The sequence below is a fragment of the Ctenopharyngodon idella genome, chromosome 10, assembly GCF_019924925.1.
Source record: "Ctenopharyngodon idella isolate HZGC_01 chromosome 10, HZGC01, whole genome shotgun sequence".
Taxonomy (NCBI): domain Eukaryota; kingdom Metazoa; phylum Chordata; class Actinopteri; order Cypriniformes; family Xenocyprididae; genus Ctenopharyngodon; species Ctenopharyngodon idella.
The window spans coordinates 15,748,212-15,765,386 of NC_067229.1; positions in this window are offsets into that span (position 1 = coordinate 15,748,212).

Consider the following 17,175-nt stretch of genomic DNA (forward strand, 5'->3'; position numbering starts at 1 on the left):
ACATGTTCAATATACCACAATACATGACCAAAAACATGGTTTTATTATGGTACGTGCCATACAAGCATGGTTAAACCATGATATTTTTGTTACTTTTTGTTACATGTAGCTAAAAATACATATTTTTTTTCAAGCCACACGTCTTCATAATACCATTCTAGTGATGTTTTTATCACAATTCACACACAGCACACTTACACAAGCAATTCTTTGATTAATTATTAATGCATCTGAGGCATTTTCTCAGATTCCTCCAAAGTGGCTGTCAGCCACAAAAAGATGAAGATGAATTTGTCTACGATCAGACAATAAATCACAAATATTACAGTTGAAAGGGCCAACAAAAAATATTCACACTCAGCAAGTCAAATTTCATGTTTACTGATAAAATTCAATTCAATTCAATCAGCGGCAGAAACTGAAGTGAATTTCTTTTAAAGAAAAGCCACTTGGTTTGATATTTTGCAATGACATTCATGCATTTATAAAAATGTCCAAGCACATTTTAGGGCCACTGTATCTAAAATTCACATTTCATTGCATATTAGAGGGATCTAGCTGGGTATCTAGGGCAGACACATACCAGACCAGCCTGAAAAAGACTGAAATACAATGAAGAAAGTGCGCACAGACACACACTTACACACTTTAGCAGGTCGTTTGAGATGCGTGAATGAGAGCATGATTAAAAATTTGGCCAGAGAAGAGCAGAAACAAATCATAAAAACTAGAGAAGTAAGATAGAGAGCAACAAGGAAGAATAGTCAGTGTTTCAGGCTTAAAATTTGAAACTGTTTCTATATTAGGCAGAAGAACATGTGCCCTAGATCGCTTGAAGCGTGAGTGTGTGTGTCTCAGGGGTCATAAGGGTCAAAAAATCACCTCTGTTGACGTCATAAATCCCCACAGGCATCAATAGAAGAACTATTGCAGTACAACGTTAGCATAACCTTCATAAAACACTGATGAATTGCCATGCAGCCAGTCCAATATTCTTCTCTTGTATAACTAGCAAATGCAATTTTATATGCAGAGCCCAATTCATTTTATTGAAATGGTTCATTTGGATGATTTGTTTCAATGTACTGGTTCAAAAATCTAAAACTAGCGCGAAAAGCGAAAAGCGATATGACTATAACTAAATTTTGGTGTGTAGATGTCTTCAGGCCAGGGCACTTATCAAACATGTGAAGTTTGAGGCAGATTGGACATTGTATGCTTGAGTTACAATAACTTCCTGTTTCATGGCGATAATAGCATGCTTTTAGCACTCCGCTAAGTGTTGTTAGCATGTTTTAGAATGTTTGTAGCATGTTTAGTACTCAATTGCATGTTTTAGTATGTTGCTAGTAGTGCATCACAATGTTAAACACATCACTTCCTGTTGCCAGTGAGTGGCGCTATTACTATAACTGAATATTGTCATGTAGATGTGTTCAGGGCAGGACTCTTCTCAAACATGTGAAGTTTGGGGCAGATTGGACATTTTATGCCTGAGTTACAACAACTTCCTGTTTCGTGGCGTTAATCGCATACGTTAGCACTTTGCCAAGACTTAGTGTTGCATGATTTCTAGCACATTTGGTACTTCATGGCATATTTAAATGTGTTTCTGGGAGTAAATTACAGTGTAAAGCATGCCATTTCCTGTTGCTAACAGGTGGCACTATGACTAACTGAATATTTGCATGTAGATGTCTTTAGGCCAGGACTCTTATCACACATGTGAAGTTTGGGGCAGATCGGACATTGTATGCTTGAGTTACAACAACTTCCTGTTTCACTGCGAAACATCAGACTTTGTCAGGCCGCCACGGACACACCCTTCAACGAAAACTCTAGATCTTCACAATTTAACATCGCTAAGGCCTTAAGATTAGACTGACCAAATATGATGTTGATCTGGTTAAATCTCAATGAGGAGTTTGTTAAAGTACAATGTCTGGAAATGGCAAAAACTGCAAAAATTTTGCAGAGAAAATTAAAAATATCTGACTTCCTGTTGGTTTTCAGATTTTGCTCCCAGGGACTTTTTTGTAGGTACTGGGCTGTTACATGTGTCTACCGAATTTCATACTTGTTTGTGAAACGTAGTGTGTAGCTTAATTGAAATTTCATAGGTGGCGCTATCGAGCCATTTTGCCACACCTAATTCTGAAACCCATATCAGATGTAAATTTTCACCACTTCTGACACGTGTTCAAAGTTTCATGAGTTTTCGAGCATGTTTAGGCCCTCAAAAATGCAATTCATTTTGGAGAAGAAGAATAATTGACCAAACAATTACAATAGGGTCCTCACACCATCGGTACTCGGGCCCTAACAATATAATTTAATAAGAGCATATGATTTTAATTTTTATTTATTTTTCATTTAATTTTATGCAACAAATATACAAATGGTATTATGTAGGGATGCACAATAATATCGGCCACCATATCTGTATCGAATTAAAGCGAATTAAAATTTGAAAATTTGATGAATCACTCAATAGTGTTCTGTTTTGTAGTGAAATAAATATTACATAGAATATAATTTTCACATTTATATTCTGTTAGATTCATTTTAATGGACTTTTAGTTTGTATTCATCAGTTCCCCGTTTCCTTTGTTCAAGTTTCCCGCGACTCATCAGTTTCCATGGACACTCATTAATCATCACAGCTGTTTATGTTCTCATCACCATGTGTATTTAGTTCCTCACCTCCTGTATTTGTGTTATGCACTCCGTACGTTTGTGTTTCTTCACTTGGATTATTAAACTACGTTTATATTGGAATTCCTGCGATTACCTTCTTCCCTTGGACTACGCATGACAATAATGTTATATATTTTCCACATAGATGGAAACATACTCCATAATCAATATAATAAACAAAAACAGCAATAACATCAGCAAAACATCAGGTTTTAATCGAAACGTGCTTCAATTTGTGAATAATTCTGAATGAATCACTAATAAGAATCAGTTCAGAAGAGTGATTCGTCACTATTATTCAGAATTTGATCTTCTAAACATTATCGCAGGGAATTTGCTAGAGTTTTCAGTTTGACTTCAAGATAACCCTTACTGACGTAACATTGCTGACAAACTTGTTTAATTTATGTCTGTACACCCATAAAACAGGAACTTGCAGACACAAATGGTGTTTTTAATCGTTTCTGTCTTGCTGATTATGAAACACTAAAGCTGTCAAAAACAAAGATAGACGTTGTTCATCGGCGGCTGATGTTTTCCAGTCTGTTCTAATGGCCTTTATTTCTTTTTAAACTGATAAATGGATTAAAATACTGTCCAATGGCACTTTAACAGCAGTTTCATCACATCTGTGTCTCTCGGGAAACAAGAAAATGTGTCTGCGGAAACCCTGGAAACACGAACATTAAAGCCATTTCCTAATCGTTCTCCTCAGGCGAGATGTGGCGTAGTCTACTGCTCTGTGTGGTGGCAGAAATTGGAGTCCTGCAATACTCCAGCTGCACTGCTTCATCAATCTGTCCTGAACTGGGATCGAAGCACAGCTGTCCAGAGTCTCAGAAAAAGATATGAAGTACAAACCTTCTTGCAGTAATGTTAATAGAACGTTTGTTCAAAGTTATTTGGTCTTTGATAATGTTCTCAAAATGTTAGCACAATAACATTTACACATTGTTCATGAAACATGGAATTTTTTTCTGATATGTTTTGGTTGGATGTTTGTCTAACATTTTGTAAATATTACTAATTTTAGAATATTTAGAGAACATTCAAAAGTAACATTTTAATATTGTTTGAAGAATGATCAAATGGAGTGTTCCCTTTAGCGTTTGTTTAACCAAGAAAAAAAATGTTTTAAAACATCTATGTAAAACATTCAGAAATAATTCAGATACATAATTTTGTTTGCTGGGTTAAACCTGACATCCAGTGCGTTCTGAGTGGATTTAGCGCATTGCTATGCAGTTGCTAAGGTGTTCTGGGTGGTTTTAACAAGCTGCTATGCAGTTAGTCTTGCCAGAATTGGCTGTTCTGAAAACTTGGTTTGGATATCGTCCCACCCCCAACCTCTAACCTGCCAGTTCCTGGTTTAAGACTATCAGGTTTTAGAAGAACAGGAGCAATTTTTCCAGCCCAGAACCATGCAAAATTGTTCCAGATTCGGCTCTGGCACCAGCATCGGCACCCTGGTGGTGAAAAGGGGGCGTTTGAGATGTGAAGACAAATTCAGGCCTGTTCCCAAAGGTTTTAAGAGGTACAGAACACTTAAGATTGTAGGATTTAAAATATCCTATAGCTTAAATCCCTCCATTTTTATCTCTAAATTCCCTTCTTTAATGGCAAGCTAGTAGCTTAAGCAGTGAACAAACGGAGTGAAAATGAGACATAGGGAGTTCTCTGCTGCATGAGCCGACCGCAAAGAATGTGTCCGTATCAGGGTGGAACTCTACATCTGCAGAAATGAGGTCAACAAACCCTCTTGCTTATTTCTAATTTTCACAAAATTGCCCAACATCTTGCTGAGGCTCCCCGACCAACCGTTCCCAAACACATCTGGACCACAGCGAGCCAGAATTCGCTCCTAATCCATCCAGTTTTCCTTGGCTCTGAGGATTTGCCACAACGCTGCCAAAATCCATAAAACAAACAGTAGGTTAAACCCAAAATCCCCCATTGCAGACATCAACATTCAAAAACACAGTGTTTGCCCAGTCTAACAAAAAGAGAGGGAGATGTCAGATTCGCTCAGATTTAGACGCAATCATGTCAGAAACGCTATCAGATTATTGATTAGCAGCTGCCAGGAGCTGATAAGACCCCATGACAGCACGGATTTGAGCCCAGATGGCATCCCGGTTCACTCTTGCCCGATAATATGGAAGTCACCAGTCTGAGTCTGTGCCCCGAACGCTCCGAGTCCCTGACATTGTTGGCATAAGGGGATATTGCAAGCATGTCATGGACAAATCTGATATCTCTTTGTTTATTTCAGGTGCACTCATTAAAATACCCCAACCGGTTCCCTCCCGCCTCGATCGCTCTGCTCCTCTTCTTCGTTCCTCCATCCTCCCTCAATCTCTCCATCCCTGAGGGCATAATAATCTCTCCCATCTCAGAGCACATTAGCATCACAATTAAAACCATATTTAACCCTTTAACATGCAGAATATTCTGCTGTCTGGAGGGAAGCATCACAACTGAGAAAGCTGTAGATGATTCAGATCCATATTTGTAAAAACAAGAGGTTAAACAAGATGATTATGTTTGTTAATGAGAGTTATGGGGCCCTTTTCATTGGTTGAGTATAAAGAACTGTCAAGTGATTTTTCTTAATGCAATAAAGATAATTATAGAATGTTAAATAATTTATTTTTTATTTTTAGAATGTTAAATAATTTATTTTTTATTTTTAGAAAGTTAAATAATTTAATTTTTAAATTATAGTTTGATTTTTATTATTTTTAAAATAATTACAAAGTTATAATTATTTAATATATATATATATATATATATATATATAATTTAAATATTAAAAATGATTTTAAATAATTTATTAAAAACATATTAAGTGTATTAAATGTAAATAGTAATATTTTTTGTGTATTTTTATTGTAACACAAGGTAAACAACCAACATTTGTTTATGAATAAAGTGTAAATAAATCACTTATTTTTTATTTAGTTGAGTTATAGTTCTAATTTGTGACCTATTTAATTAAATATATTATAATATAAAATATTAAGATATTTAGTGTAACTTCCTGAGATAAAAAAAAAAAAAAAAAAAAAAAAAATCTACATTTTCTGGTGAAAAACTTATATACAAATATAAGCCCTATTGTGTGCCCTATTTGTGGAAAGTACCATAATCACTCTTTCTCTCACTGTCAAACTGTACCATACCAAACCATGGTGGCAGCCATTCATAAACCGAATAAACTTAACTGAAAGGGTTTTTCTTCAGAGAACAGAGGCAGAGATTGAAAGAGACCCCCTTCCTATGTCTTTAATTCTGTTAAACTAATAAAATCTGTCCTGGGTTAATGAAATCTGTCTTAGGTTAATGAAATCACTGCTCCTGTTCCATTAGTGTTCCAGACTCCGCCCACTCTGAGAATTCTTTGCTCCCTGATTGGTCATATCCTGTGTTGAAGTGTTCCAAGTTGAAGTACACCACCCATGAAAGCAGTACTGAAAAGAGTCTGCAGTCAAATGAATAGCTGATGCTAATGATAATTAGCTGATCATTTTGAAATTAAAGGAATAAAAAAATATACTCCCATTCAATTCATACATGTCACATGAAGACAACACAACTATGAGGTTTGCAGTCAATAATGAGATGTTATTTATTTACAGACTTTTATGTTAAATGTGATTAATCGTGATTAATCGATTTTACAGCACTAAAAATAATCAATGCCGTATGCCATCACTAACATCAAACCTGGTGTGGCACGTCAAAACACAAGCAAAAAATGACATCAGAGAGCTACAACTGTGGTTATAAAAGATATATACATATTTATAATAATGTTAAATGTCCGATGTATTATCTTGTCCTTTTAACAGTTGAGGGGTTTTCCCGTGACTGACAGCGCTAGTCAATGCATTTGTCAGTTGCGTCTTGTTCTGTGTTCACCACAATTCAGTCTTTTCAATGTAAAAGTCTTCACTTCACATATTTTTGGCTTTAATATTTGTATTGTGTAGTAACCGTTTTATAAAAGCAATAAGGTACTCAAGGCTAATGCTGTATCGTGAATAAATCACGACTGAGGGGGTTGCAGGCACTCCGTTCACATCATGCCTAACAACGCCCTTCAGCCGTGACTTATTCACGATACAGCACAGCCTCGAGTACCTTATTGCTTACATAAATGCATGTAATATGATAGCTAAACTTACAATATAGTGTAAAACTCAAATTCAGATATGAAAACAACAACAAACATAAAGCAAAAGTAAACTTGTTCAAAATACTTACATATACATACAAAACATATCTGAACGTTCAACATGACAGTCATGAAAACTCACCGAAACGGTTAGGAAATAAAATATTTAATGCACAACAAAGAACAGCACAAAATGAGGGTAAAATGCACAATGTTAATTGATTAACAACAAAAGGAAACACAAAACACTTTCAAAATAGAAGACTTTTTAAGACATGACATTTCAAAATAGAAGTCCAACATAAATAGGAATCAAAAAACTCATGAACGTGCAAAAAATGCAAAAAAAAAAAGTGCAAAAAACAACTTTTTAATTTTTGAGTGAACTGTGCCTACTTCTACCTAAGAAAATACAATTTGACAGAGCATAAATAATACAATAAGCCCAACACCACAAAAGTCCAATGATTTTCTATTCACAGAAAGGTAAATAAATACCTTTGATCAGAAATTGTACCCTACAAAAATGCGCCATCCTCTGATTTAAATAATTCTTTGCGTACTAAACAATGCATGTGCAAATAAACAATTGTTATCCATTTTTTCTTAGCAAATTCCTCCCTGAATCTTGAAAGTTGGAATGTTTGTGTTGGATTATTCCCATCCACAGACATTTCCCTTGTAAGCCTGATCTTTTAATAACAATAAACATTATTATATATTCATGACCGTCTGTGTTGTTTCCTGCACAGCACCAGAAACAAATGTCTCTCTCGACACACACATACACACACACACGCACATGCACACACACACACGATCTTCATTCGTGGTTAACACACAACATAATTACACCATTCCATGCTTAATGAATGGATTAAATGTGAAAGCACTCTTCGGATACACGGGGGCTCCTTTTCCGTGCCCTACAGGGTCACATGAGTACACCCAAACAGCTCTTCACACTGACAGCATTTTCTAAAGAGTCCATTATTGGACTGGACCTATTCATTAGCGGGGGAGAGACGGGCTCGTCTACAGCAGGAAGACAGGTGGGCCGACAGACAGGCGAAATGGAGGTGAATATAGTGAATATTGTTGGAGACAGCTGGCTGATGGACTGATAATGACCCGACTGTGTCTCTGTCTCGCTTTTTCTCTGTCGCTAGAATTTGGTCAATCACTCCTCATTGGGGTACGGGTCATTTCACCAAAAAATCACTATTAAAATTAAGAAATTATATTTGCAAAAAGACTATTTTAAGACCATTAAGATTTTTGCGATTAGGACATTATTTTCTTGGTAATTAAGCATATTTTTCCACAAAAAAATATTATTAATGGACTTATTATTTTTTTTTATTTATTTTTGCAAAATCCAAATTCTCAATGGAGATTTTCTGTTGAATATATATTAGACAAAATGTAGTACATTAATTATAAGCAGTACAAATATTTAGATGTGTGTGTGTGTGTGTGTGTGTGTATGTATATATATATATATATAATCATATAATATAACACACACACACACACACACATATATATGTATATATACACACACACACACACACACACACACACACACACACATAGGCCTACATATGTTTATATTATATTATATGATTTCTTTTACATTATTCTAATGAGAATTCAATGTTGTTATTGCTAATTAAAACTATTAAAAATCGTTTTAATTAAATTGAATAAAGCTGAAATAAAAATAAAATACTTAACTATTTGATAAAAAACGTTTTTAAAAATTTAACTAAAAACCTTAACCGAATACTTCAACAAAAATTACAAATGTTGCCTGGGCAGCTAAATGAAATAAAATAAGTTTAAGTTGAAGTAGTAAAATTATTAAAATTAAAGCTAAATAAAAATGTTTTAAAAAACAAATCAAATTGACAGAAGCACATAACAAAATCACTAAAACTTAAACAAAAATATAAATGAAAACTGAAAATATAAAAATAATACTAAAACAACACATTGATTAATTGGATAAAGTATGTGCTTAATTACAATAAAATTTATATCACAATTCCAAAATGTCGTAATGGTCCTAAAAACGGTCTTTATTTTCTTTAAGCAAAATACAATCATGTTTTTGGCATAAAATATGACCCCGGATATGTTCTTGACAGGCTTTGTGAGATTTTCCCTGGGAATTCTTTGTTTCTTGGACAATCTCTCTCTCTGCTGATCCCATTATGATAAGAGACTCTTTGCTAATTGAGTCATTAGTGAAAACCGACTGGTATTATCATACGCACACGCTATTTATTCCAACATACGACCTTAGAAATTAATTCGTTTTGTACAGAAGGGTAAAGAAAATTTCATGCAAGTCTCTCAGATAATTACACACGGTCACATCAGCAAATAGCAAGACACAAACATACACAATTGGAGCTCCCAAAGGCTTAATGTTCATGGATCGCAAAATTAGCATGACCTTTATGAACCACACACACATTTATCTCGCTATCTAACTAACTAGCTAACTAACTTATCTTTCCAGTTTATCTAAATGAGGACAAATTTGTCCCCAAACTATACAGTAGCTATAAACACAGAAACTTTAAAAAAAAGTCAAAAAAGTGAGTTTGTTTGATATAACAAGTAATGCAAAGCTCTCGGAGTCATATATGGTCAAGAACACATTTCACACACACAATTTGCAAAATTAGCATGACCTTTAAGGTGAGGACCACACACATCAAGTGTCACCACATACAAATATACACAAATGTAAATTTTCCTTTCCAACTGCACAAAGTACAATTAATAGACTCCTTATTAAAATCACAAAATGATCAAAGGGAAATTAAATGATGCGTGAAAGAGTATGATTGGTTTGATAGTCACAACGCTCATGCTCACACTGGTTTGCCAGGTGTGTATCAACCGAACACAGTCTCTCTCACACACACAGAGGCCAAAGAGCATAGCAGATGGCAGAGATAAAGAGTGAGAGTGAGTGTGTGTGGCCAGAGCAAAAGGCACTAAGGCAGAGACTTCAGCATATGTTCAACTGACTGCCCACTGTGAGAGAATTTACGATTGTGTGTGAGCTAATGATGGAGCTATTGTACTGGTGTCCTTTATCCTCTGTAATTTACAGTGTGCAGTGGTGTGAAATAGAGTGTTTGTTTTTAGTCAAGGGTTCATAAACACAAGCATGACTCATGTAAGGCATCATGTAGTCAGCCGGTTATTAGTCATTATTTTTGCAAAATAAATCCCAATGTCAGGTGGAGAGGAGTTGTGTGACTGTGAAGTAGTAGCTGAGAACCGGTTCTTATTCAGAATCACACTGTCAGAAAAAAAGGTGCAGTGCTGCACTGGGGCAGTACCCTAAGGTACAAAAGTGAAAAGGTACATCTTTGTACCTTACTTACCCCTAAATGGTCCATATTAGTACCTTAAAGGTACATATTAGTACTTTAAAAGTACATATTAGTACCTTTTTACCTTTGTACCTTAGGGTACTGCCCCAGTGACAAGCACCGTACCTTTTTTACTGACAGTGCAGTTATGGTTCTCACGCATACTTTCTTCCATCGACGCGTACAAACATCAGGAACAGATTACCGCACGGGTGTACCAGGCATGTGCCCAGGGCACATAGACCAGAGTGGGTGCCCAGACAAGCTGAACAAGAAATCAGAGCACTTCATGGGCCCTGTCCCAAAAGGCACTTACGGTCTCTCACTTTCGTGACGTAACATCGATTTGACTGTCGGGAAGAAGTCTGATGCGGAGATTGCTTCAGTGTGGGCTTGGCGAAAGTCGAGGGCGCATATAAACCGCAAAGGGGGCACTCGCAAGCACCCTTCTGAAACCTAAAATGACAAATGGGACACCCTACGGTCTCATGGACTTAATGGACATGCGCAAACAGCAGCCATTGTAAGGTCCCGTCTACACTAGTGCGTTTTCGTTTTAAAACGGCATTTTAAAATTAAAAACGATCATCATCTAACTTTACATTAACGTTTCCACAGCGTTTCAGAAACGATCTCTGTCTACACTACATGACTGAAAACGCATGTCACATGACCGTTCATCCACACTGGGCATGCGCGTACAAGTGTAAACAGTTGCCTCTTGCGCATGTAGGCAGCTGCAGTATTAAAAAAAATGCAGAGTTTAACTGCACAATGGCTGCTAAAAATGACAACAAAGCCAGCAAAGACTGCAGGTGAGTCTCATGTTGTTTACATGGTCGTCAAGGATACGCAGAGCGAACGTGGGCAGCCACGCCATCGTTTTCAAAAGTCTCAGTTTTGGTCCATTTACCCTGAAACGCAACCCCGGCGTTTTCAAACTAAAATGGGCTCTGCAGCATTTTCAAAAGTCTGCATTTTTGAGGTTCGAAAACGCCGGCGTACTGTAAATGACAGGCGTAACCGTAGCAAAATATATGCGTTTTAAAATGAAAACGCACTAGTGTAAGACCGTGTAAGTCCACAAGACCGTAAGTGCATATGAATTGTTCCATTTGGGACAGGGCCATACACTCAACTGTTGCAGCTTTAATTACATAGTGGGGGGAGGGGCTATCAGTCTCCGATGTTGAATGACAAAATAACCTTATAAAGTTCATACACTACACGGTTGAGTACATAGTGTATAATGGCTCGTTTCCACCGAGCGGTAAAGTACAGTATAGTACGGTACGCAATTATTTCCGTTTTTGATTGTCAGAAGATGAATGGTACCAAAATACCGAACCGTTCCATACCACTTTTTTGAGACCCTTCTGTTGGGGTACCTAGCACAGTAGTCCGGTACTAAAGGGTGGAGTTAGACTCACTGCAGAATGTTGATTGGTTGACAGAGAATCGTCACTCGCGCGTGCTACTATTTTTTAAATATACAGTTGAATATAGCAATATCAGACTGCAAAATGTTGCACTTGTCCAGTCAGAATCGAGTATTCCAGAAAGCTCTACCTGTTTTTTTTTTTTTTAAATATTTATAGAAAATGCATTTCAATTCAACCTTGGATATAAAAAAAAGTGTTTCTTTAATCCTTTAAATAATTCATCTAATTTAAAGTCGCCTTTGAAAGTCTTTGTGAGCATTTAATTGTACAGTAGCTGTTGTAGATCGTTTTGCATTGTGTTCAGAGGTTTTGATCACACACACACACACACACACACACACGCACACACACACACACACACACACACAGTGGCTATTGTCTGTTTCCTCTCTGTCTGTATACTGCAGCTGTGCATGACTGATTCTCTCAGCCTCAGGATTTACAGAACAAAGCTTTGCAGACAGCACCTATTGATCTTGCATCGTGTGTGTGTGTGTGTGCTGGGTTACAGGGACACGGAATGGGAAGTGACATTTCTAACACTTGAGAGACTCCTCCTTGGGAAGAATCACTGTTTAAAAACCCAGTAAGCTGCCTTGCTGTCTATTCCTACATAAGCAGACTGATATATATAACCTCGTAATTATTTTGTTAGTCTACATATAGATGTCATACAAATAGTGTGTGAATCATGTGGGACTCTTACCTGATTTCAATCAAATTTGAAAGAGATACTGTCAATGTGATAAAAATCCATTTGGCTTTGGTTTCGGAACGCATTTATGATCTCTTAATTAGTGGTGTTTCGTTTGTGTACGAATCTTCGAATCTGCACAACCAATAGCATTAGAGCGTGGGCTGTGAAGGAACGTTTCCATTGGTTGGATCTACTGAATGGCCACGCCCCCTTCACAGGAATTGGAAAATTACCTCTTTTGGTTCACGGAGGCTGCGTCATAAATCGCATACTGTCTGTAGGTACTTCTTTTTTGAATTCTTTTGATCATTAAAAGTACATTTTACAGACCTTATGTGCCAGAGAAACAAGTGCTGAAAAGGGGCGGGACTACATAAGGTCTATAATGTGTGTGGTATAGACCTTATGCGCCAGAGAAACAAGCGTGCCGCCATCTTTAGAATTTTGTCTTTGAACTTCCGTTTTTGCAGTAGCTCTGTATATTTCTATGGCATCGCTGTCAAAGAATAATTAGCTGGTGAAGTGGATTTACTTAATATAGAGTTAACAAAAGTTATCATGAGCATTGTAATGTTTAAAGCAGACGTCTTAACAAATGTCAGTTGACCGGGAAGATTTTAAAATGAGCAGTTCATTCATAAATACGTAAGATCGCTTGTGGAAATACAAACCGGAAGTCAAAAGACAACGAGCGCAGTGCTGAAAAGGAGCGGGGCTACATAAGGTCTATTGTCAAGTGACCTTCAGTACCAGCGTAAGTTGCGTCACTTCAGTGCCATTCATTAGGGCTGTGTCCCAATTCAGAGGCTGCATCCTTTGAAGGATGCAGACTTCAAAGGCCATGGAACGAGTGTTAATGGGACGGTCTAGCCTACGGAGGACTGTTCTTGTCGCTTAGCAACTGTGACAGCTGCTGTTGATGAGTAGCAGTAACGTTTGTACTGGACTGGACTGGACTGGAAGTTATATTAAACTGTCTGAAAACAAAACAGGGCTCACAAACTGCCTAAAAATGTTCACCATGGTCCATTTCTGCATAAAATAAAGAGTATATATAATCACATCTTAGTATGATACAAATTAACATTTAAACCAATTTAAAGGTTTTTTTAAAATTATTTTTACATTTGTATCATTAGATATTTGAGTAAGTACTTGTGTTTAAAAACAGTAATCCGGCAATTTCTCTCAAAAAAAAATCCTGTCGTCACTGGTGCCCAATGAATTTTAGGGTAGGCAAGGCCGCAAAGGATCTGTCTGTTGTATCCTTCATTTCATGGGAAAGGAAGGCCGCATTTGAAAGAGCCTTCGAATTGAGACAGCCCTCATCGTGCTACAGTGGGCCTTCGAATGCAGCTTACGAAGGGTGCAGCCTCTGAATTGGGACACAGCCAAGGTGTGTTCGACTTGAAGTGGCACAGACTGATCGGTGTATGACATCAAAGTACCTCGAGAAGCGATTAGAGAGCAGACGGTTCTGTATGCTTTTGACTCGCTCTCGCAGTACTTTGATCTCATACACCGATCAGTCTGTGCAGCGCCACTTCAAGGTGAACACACCTATAATTCCTTTCCCCGTGGTCTCATGGGATAGTAAAGTGTCCACTGGATGTGCACTTCAGAAGCAGTAAGTCATCCAGGTACTTTTCACTCACTATTTTATGAAAACTATGAATTCGGACATACTACTCTTTTCACATACTGTTTTTTGGCTACTATATATAAGGGAAGTCTTTTTGAACAAATCAATTCAATGACTCATTTATAATGCACAAAAACACAATAACTGAATTTGGATTCGCATTTAAAAACACAGAGTAGTATTTTAGTAAGCTCACATGTCACTCTGTTTGCGTAATGATGTATGCTGAATTCGGAACCGCATACTAGTATACTACTTTTGCTACTTTTACAATATCTTTCTATGACAGAAATAGTAGGAGTAGTTATGTTCCGAATTAGTAGCCTCCAGACATGGAACGCGAATCAGTGAACGAATCTTTTTAGTGAACCGTTTCTAAAGATTTGCATCACTGGGATGAATAAATGCATCAGTTTTAGAGTACAGTTGTTATTGCAGGGTCTTTTGTTAACAATAAATTAATGTGTAAATAAAATTGTCAATATTATCTGTTCTCCCTGCCTTCTCTTATTTTAATATTTCAATACTTTGCTTGATTTGCAAGTCCACTGTGAGTGCAACTGTTATACATGTTCTAATAAACTATTTTGCCCCCAACTAAACAAATCCACAACAAAACTTGATCTAAATGTCTAAACAAAACATCTTGCGTTACAACTCATCACAGCAGCTTCTTCAAGCTTCTTTCCCCAAAGGGATCATGGTTAGGCGGGTCAAGACAGACACCAAAAGCACAATAAAAGTCAATCACCCAAGCGGCCCATTGCTGATCTGCTCTTAGAGGCCATTAAGAATGGAATTTCAATTAGTGCCTGTCTTATCAGTGCTGTATGTGCGTTGGGGTGTTTGTGTTTCCAGGACATGATTTAATTTCCTCCCTGTCTGACAGGTGTTAAAGCGATGCGTGTGAATGCACACAGTCATCTCTATATAAGTTACCACATATGTGCCTCAAAATAGCTGTATGAACAATATGACACTGTATCCTCTCTGAGACACACACACACGCACATATATGACCTTTAACCCCTGTTCATCTCACAAAAGCAATAAAACACGTCCAAAGAGTTTCGAGTCTGAACATATTGATTTTTTGCCGGAATCCCAAAGTGCTAAATGGTTTTGAGTTTCCTGATTCACTCAAGAGTAAAATGCAGGAGATGTTTTGAGCGCTACATATTGCTTGACATTTCATTTGTCACGTACAGTAACCTTGGTCGATTAATGCAAAATGTGAGAACAACGACAGTGACATTTACGGGTATCTGAGCACACACGGTATTAAAACCCGGCAGGCTTTCATTTCAATATGTCGTCAAATATTCGGAGGTGTTAGAAAACAAAAACCCAGACCAGACACAACACATCGATGGTTCTTGTTATCAGATCTCACTTGTTCTCTGACATTTCTCCTGACTGCAGCCGTGTTTTCACACATTCGAGCATCCGTTCAACCATAAAACATCCAGCAGAGATACACACTTTCTCTAAAAATCTACATCAGATATGATTGTAGCTTGTCTAGCTTATTTGGGCAGGTTGGCTGAAGCTACAACTCTAAAATTTGAGTAACAGATGCAGAACAACAACTTTTTGATGTTAAAAGGGTTTAAAGATACACTGTATCCAGAACTAGATTGGATTTTCTGAAGAAATATGATGCATGCAAAAGTTGCTGCCGGAGATGTGGTTACTAAAGTGTTGCGTTTGCAAACACCACTAAAAAGATTGTGGTGATGTTGTGTTTTTGAGATGTTGTACCATGGTAGTTTCAAAGTTATTTTAGACATGTATTATGGAAATACCATGTTTTTTGGACTTGTAGCTTGGTAATATCATGGTACTCCTTAAAGTATATTGGAATACAATATTAATACCACATGAATATGGTAATCATCCGAATCACTTACAAAAAAGTACCACGGTATTACCATGTAATGTGGTATATTTCAAAGTACCAAAGTATTGTCATCCTATGCCATCACTATACCATAATACTGCCACAATACTTGTCTGTAAGGAATTTTCACAACAACTGCTTTTGCTTTTGTTTATATGCACAAAAGCACTTAAACACCCATCTGACAGGTCTGTGTTATCATTCATCATGTTTTGTATGAATATATTCCATGTTTCTGCTTGTGATATATGAGCTATCATGCATAAAGGAAACACTATTAATGTGTGTTCCAGTCAGACGCTGCTGTAATGAATCACTTTCACTCAGCGTTGTTTCAACGTAACAACAAAGCACTTTCACAACTCACACAATTTATCAGGGCCACAGTGTGTGTTTGTAATGGTCTGGATTCATCTCTGCCATAGCTGTCTGTCAGAAAGGAAAATATCGCCTGATGCACTTGACAGTAAAAAAGTGTGTGTTTAGTCTGCATTCACACAAAGACAGCGAGGATAAAAGAACGAATATTCCGGCCTTGACTGAAGCTTGTCGATGTGGTATCTCTACACCTGAACGACAGCTTTCATATTCAGAGTTAATGATGAATAGCGTTCATCCCGAACCACATGAAGAATATTTGATGTAATATTTGTCTGAGGAAAGCCACATTCAATGTTTTGAAATGAATTGCATAGATGTATATAGAATCAGTTAAAGAGGTTTGGTCAACTCCTTATTGCATCAGTGTGACTTCATCTACAGAATACTAAAATGAAATGAGGGAAATTATGCCCATATTTTCAGTTCTAAATGCATAAAATCAAGCTAGAACGCTCTGAACTACAGTCCCGTAGAGGTTTGCGAATGGAGACTCCGGAAAGGGCTGGGTGAAGGTCATCTGAAGGTCATTTCCTTCCGCAGGGGGAAGTGACCCGAAACCGCATGAATGAATTTAAGGAACGCACAGGAAGAGATCTGATGCCCAGGGCAAAGTCACACTTACTCGGAATGTAATAAGGAATGAGTCATTAGGAATGAGACGATGAATCTCAACTGCATGCAAAACAACTGCCAGCTTATATATACACACACACACACATATATATATATATATATATATAATATACACACACACACACACAGTGTTGGGGTAACGCATTACAAGTAACTTGATTTACGCAATCGGATTACTTTTTTCAACTAGTAAAGCATTAGTTTTTCAATT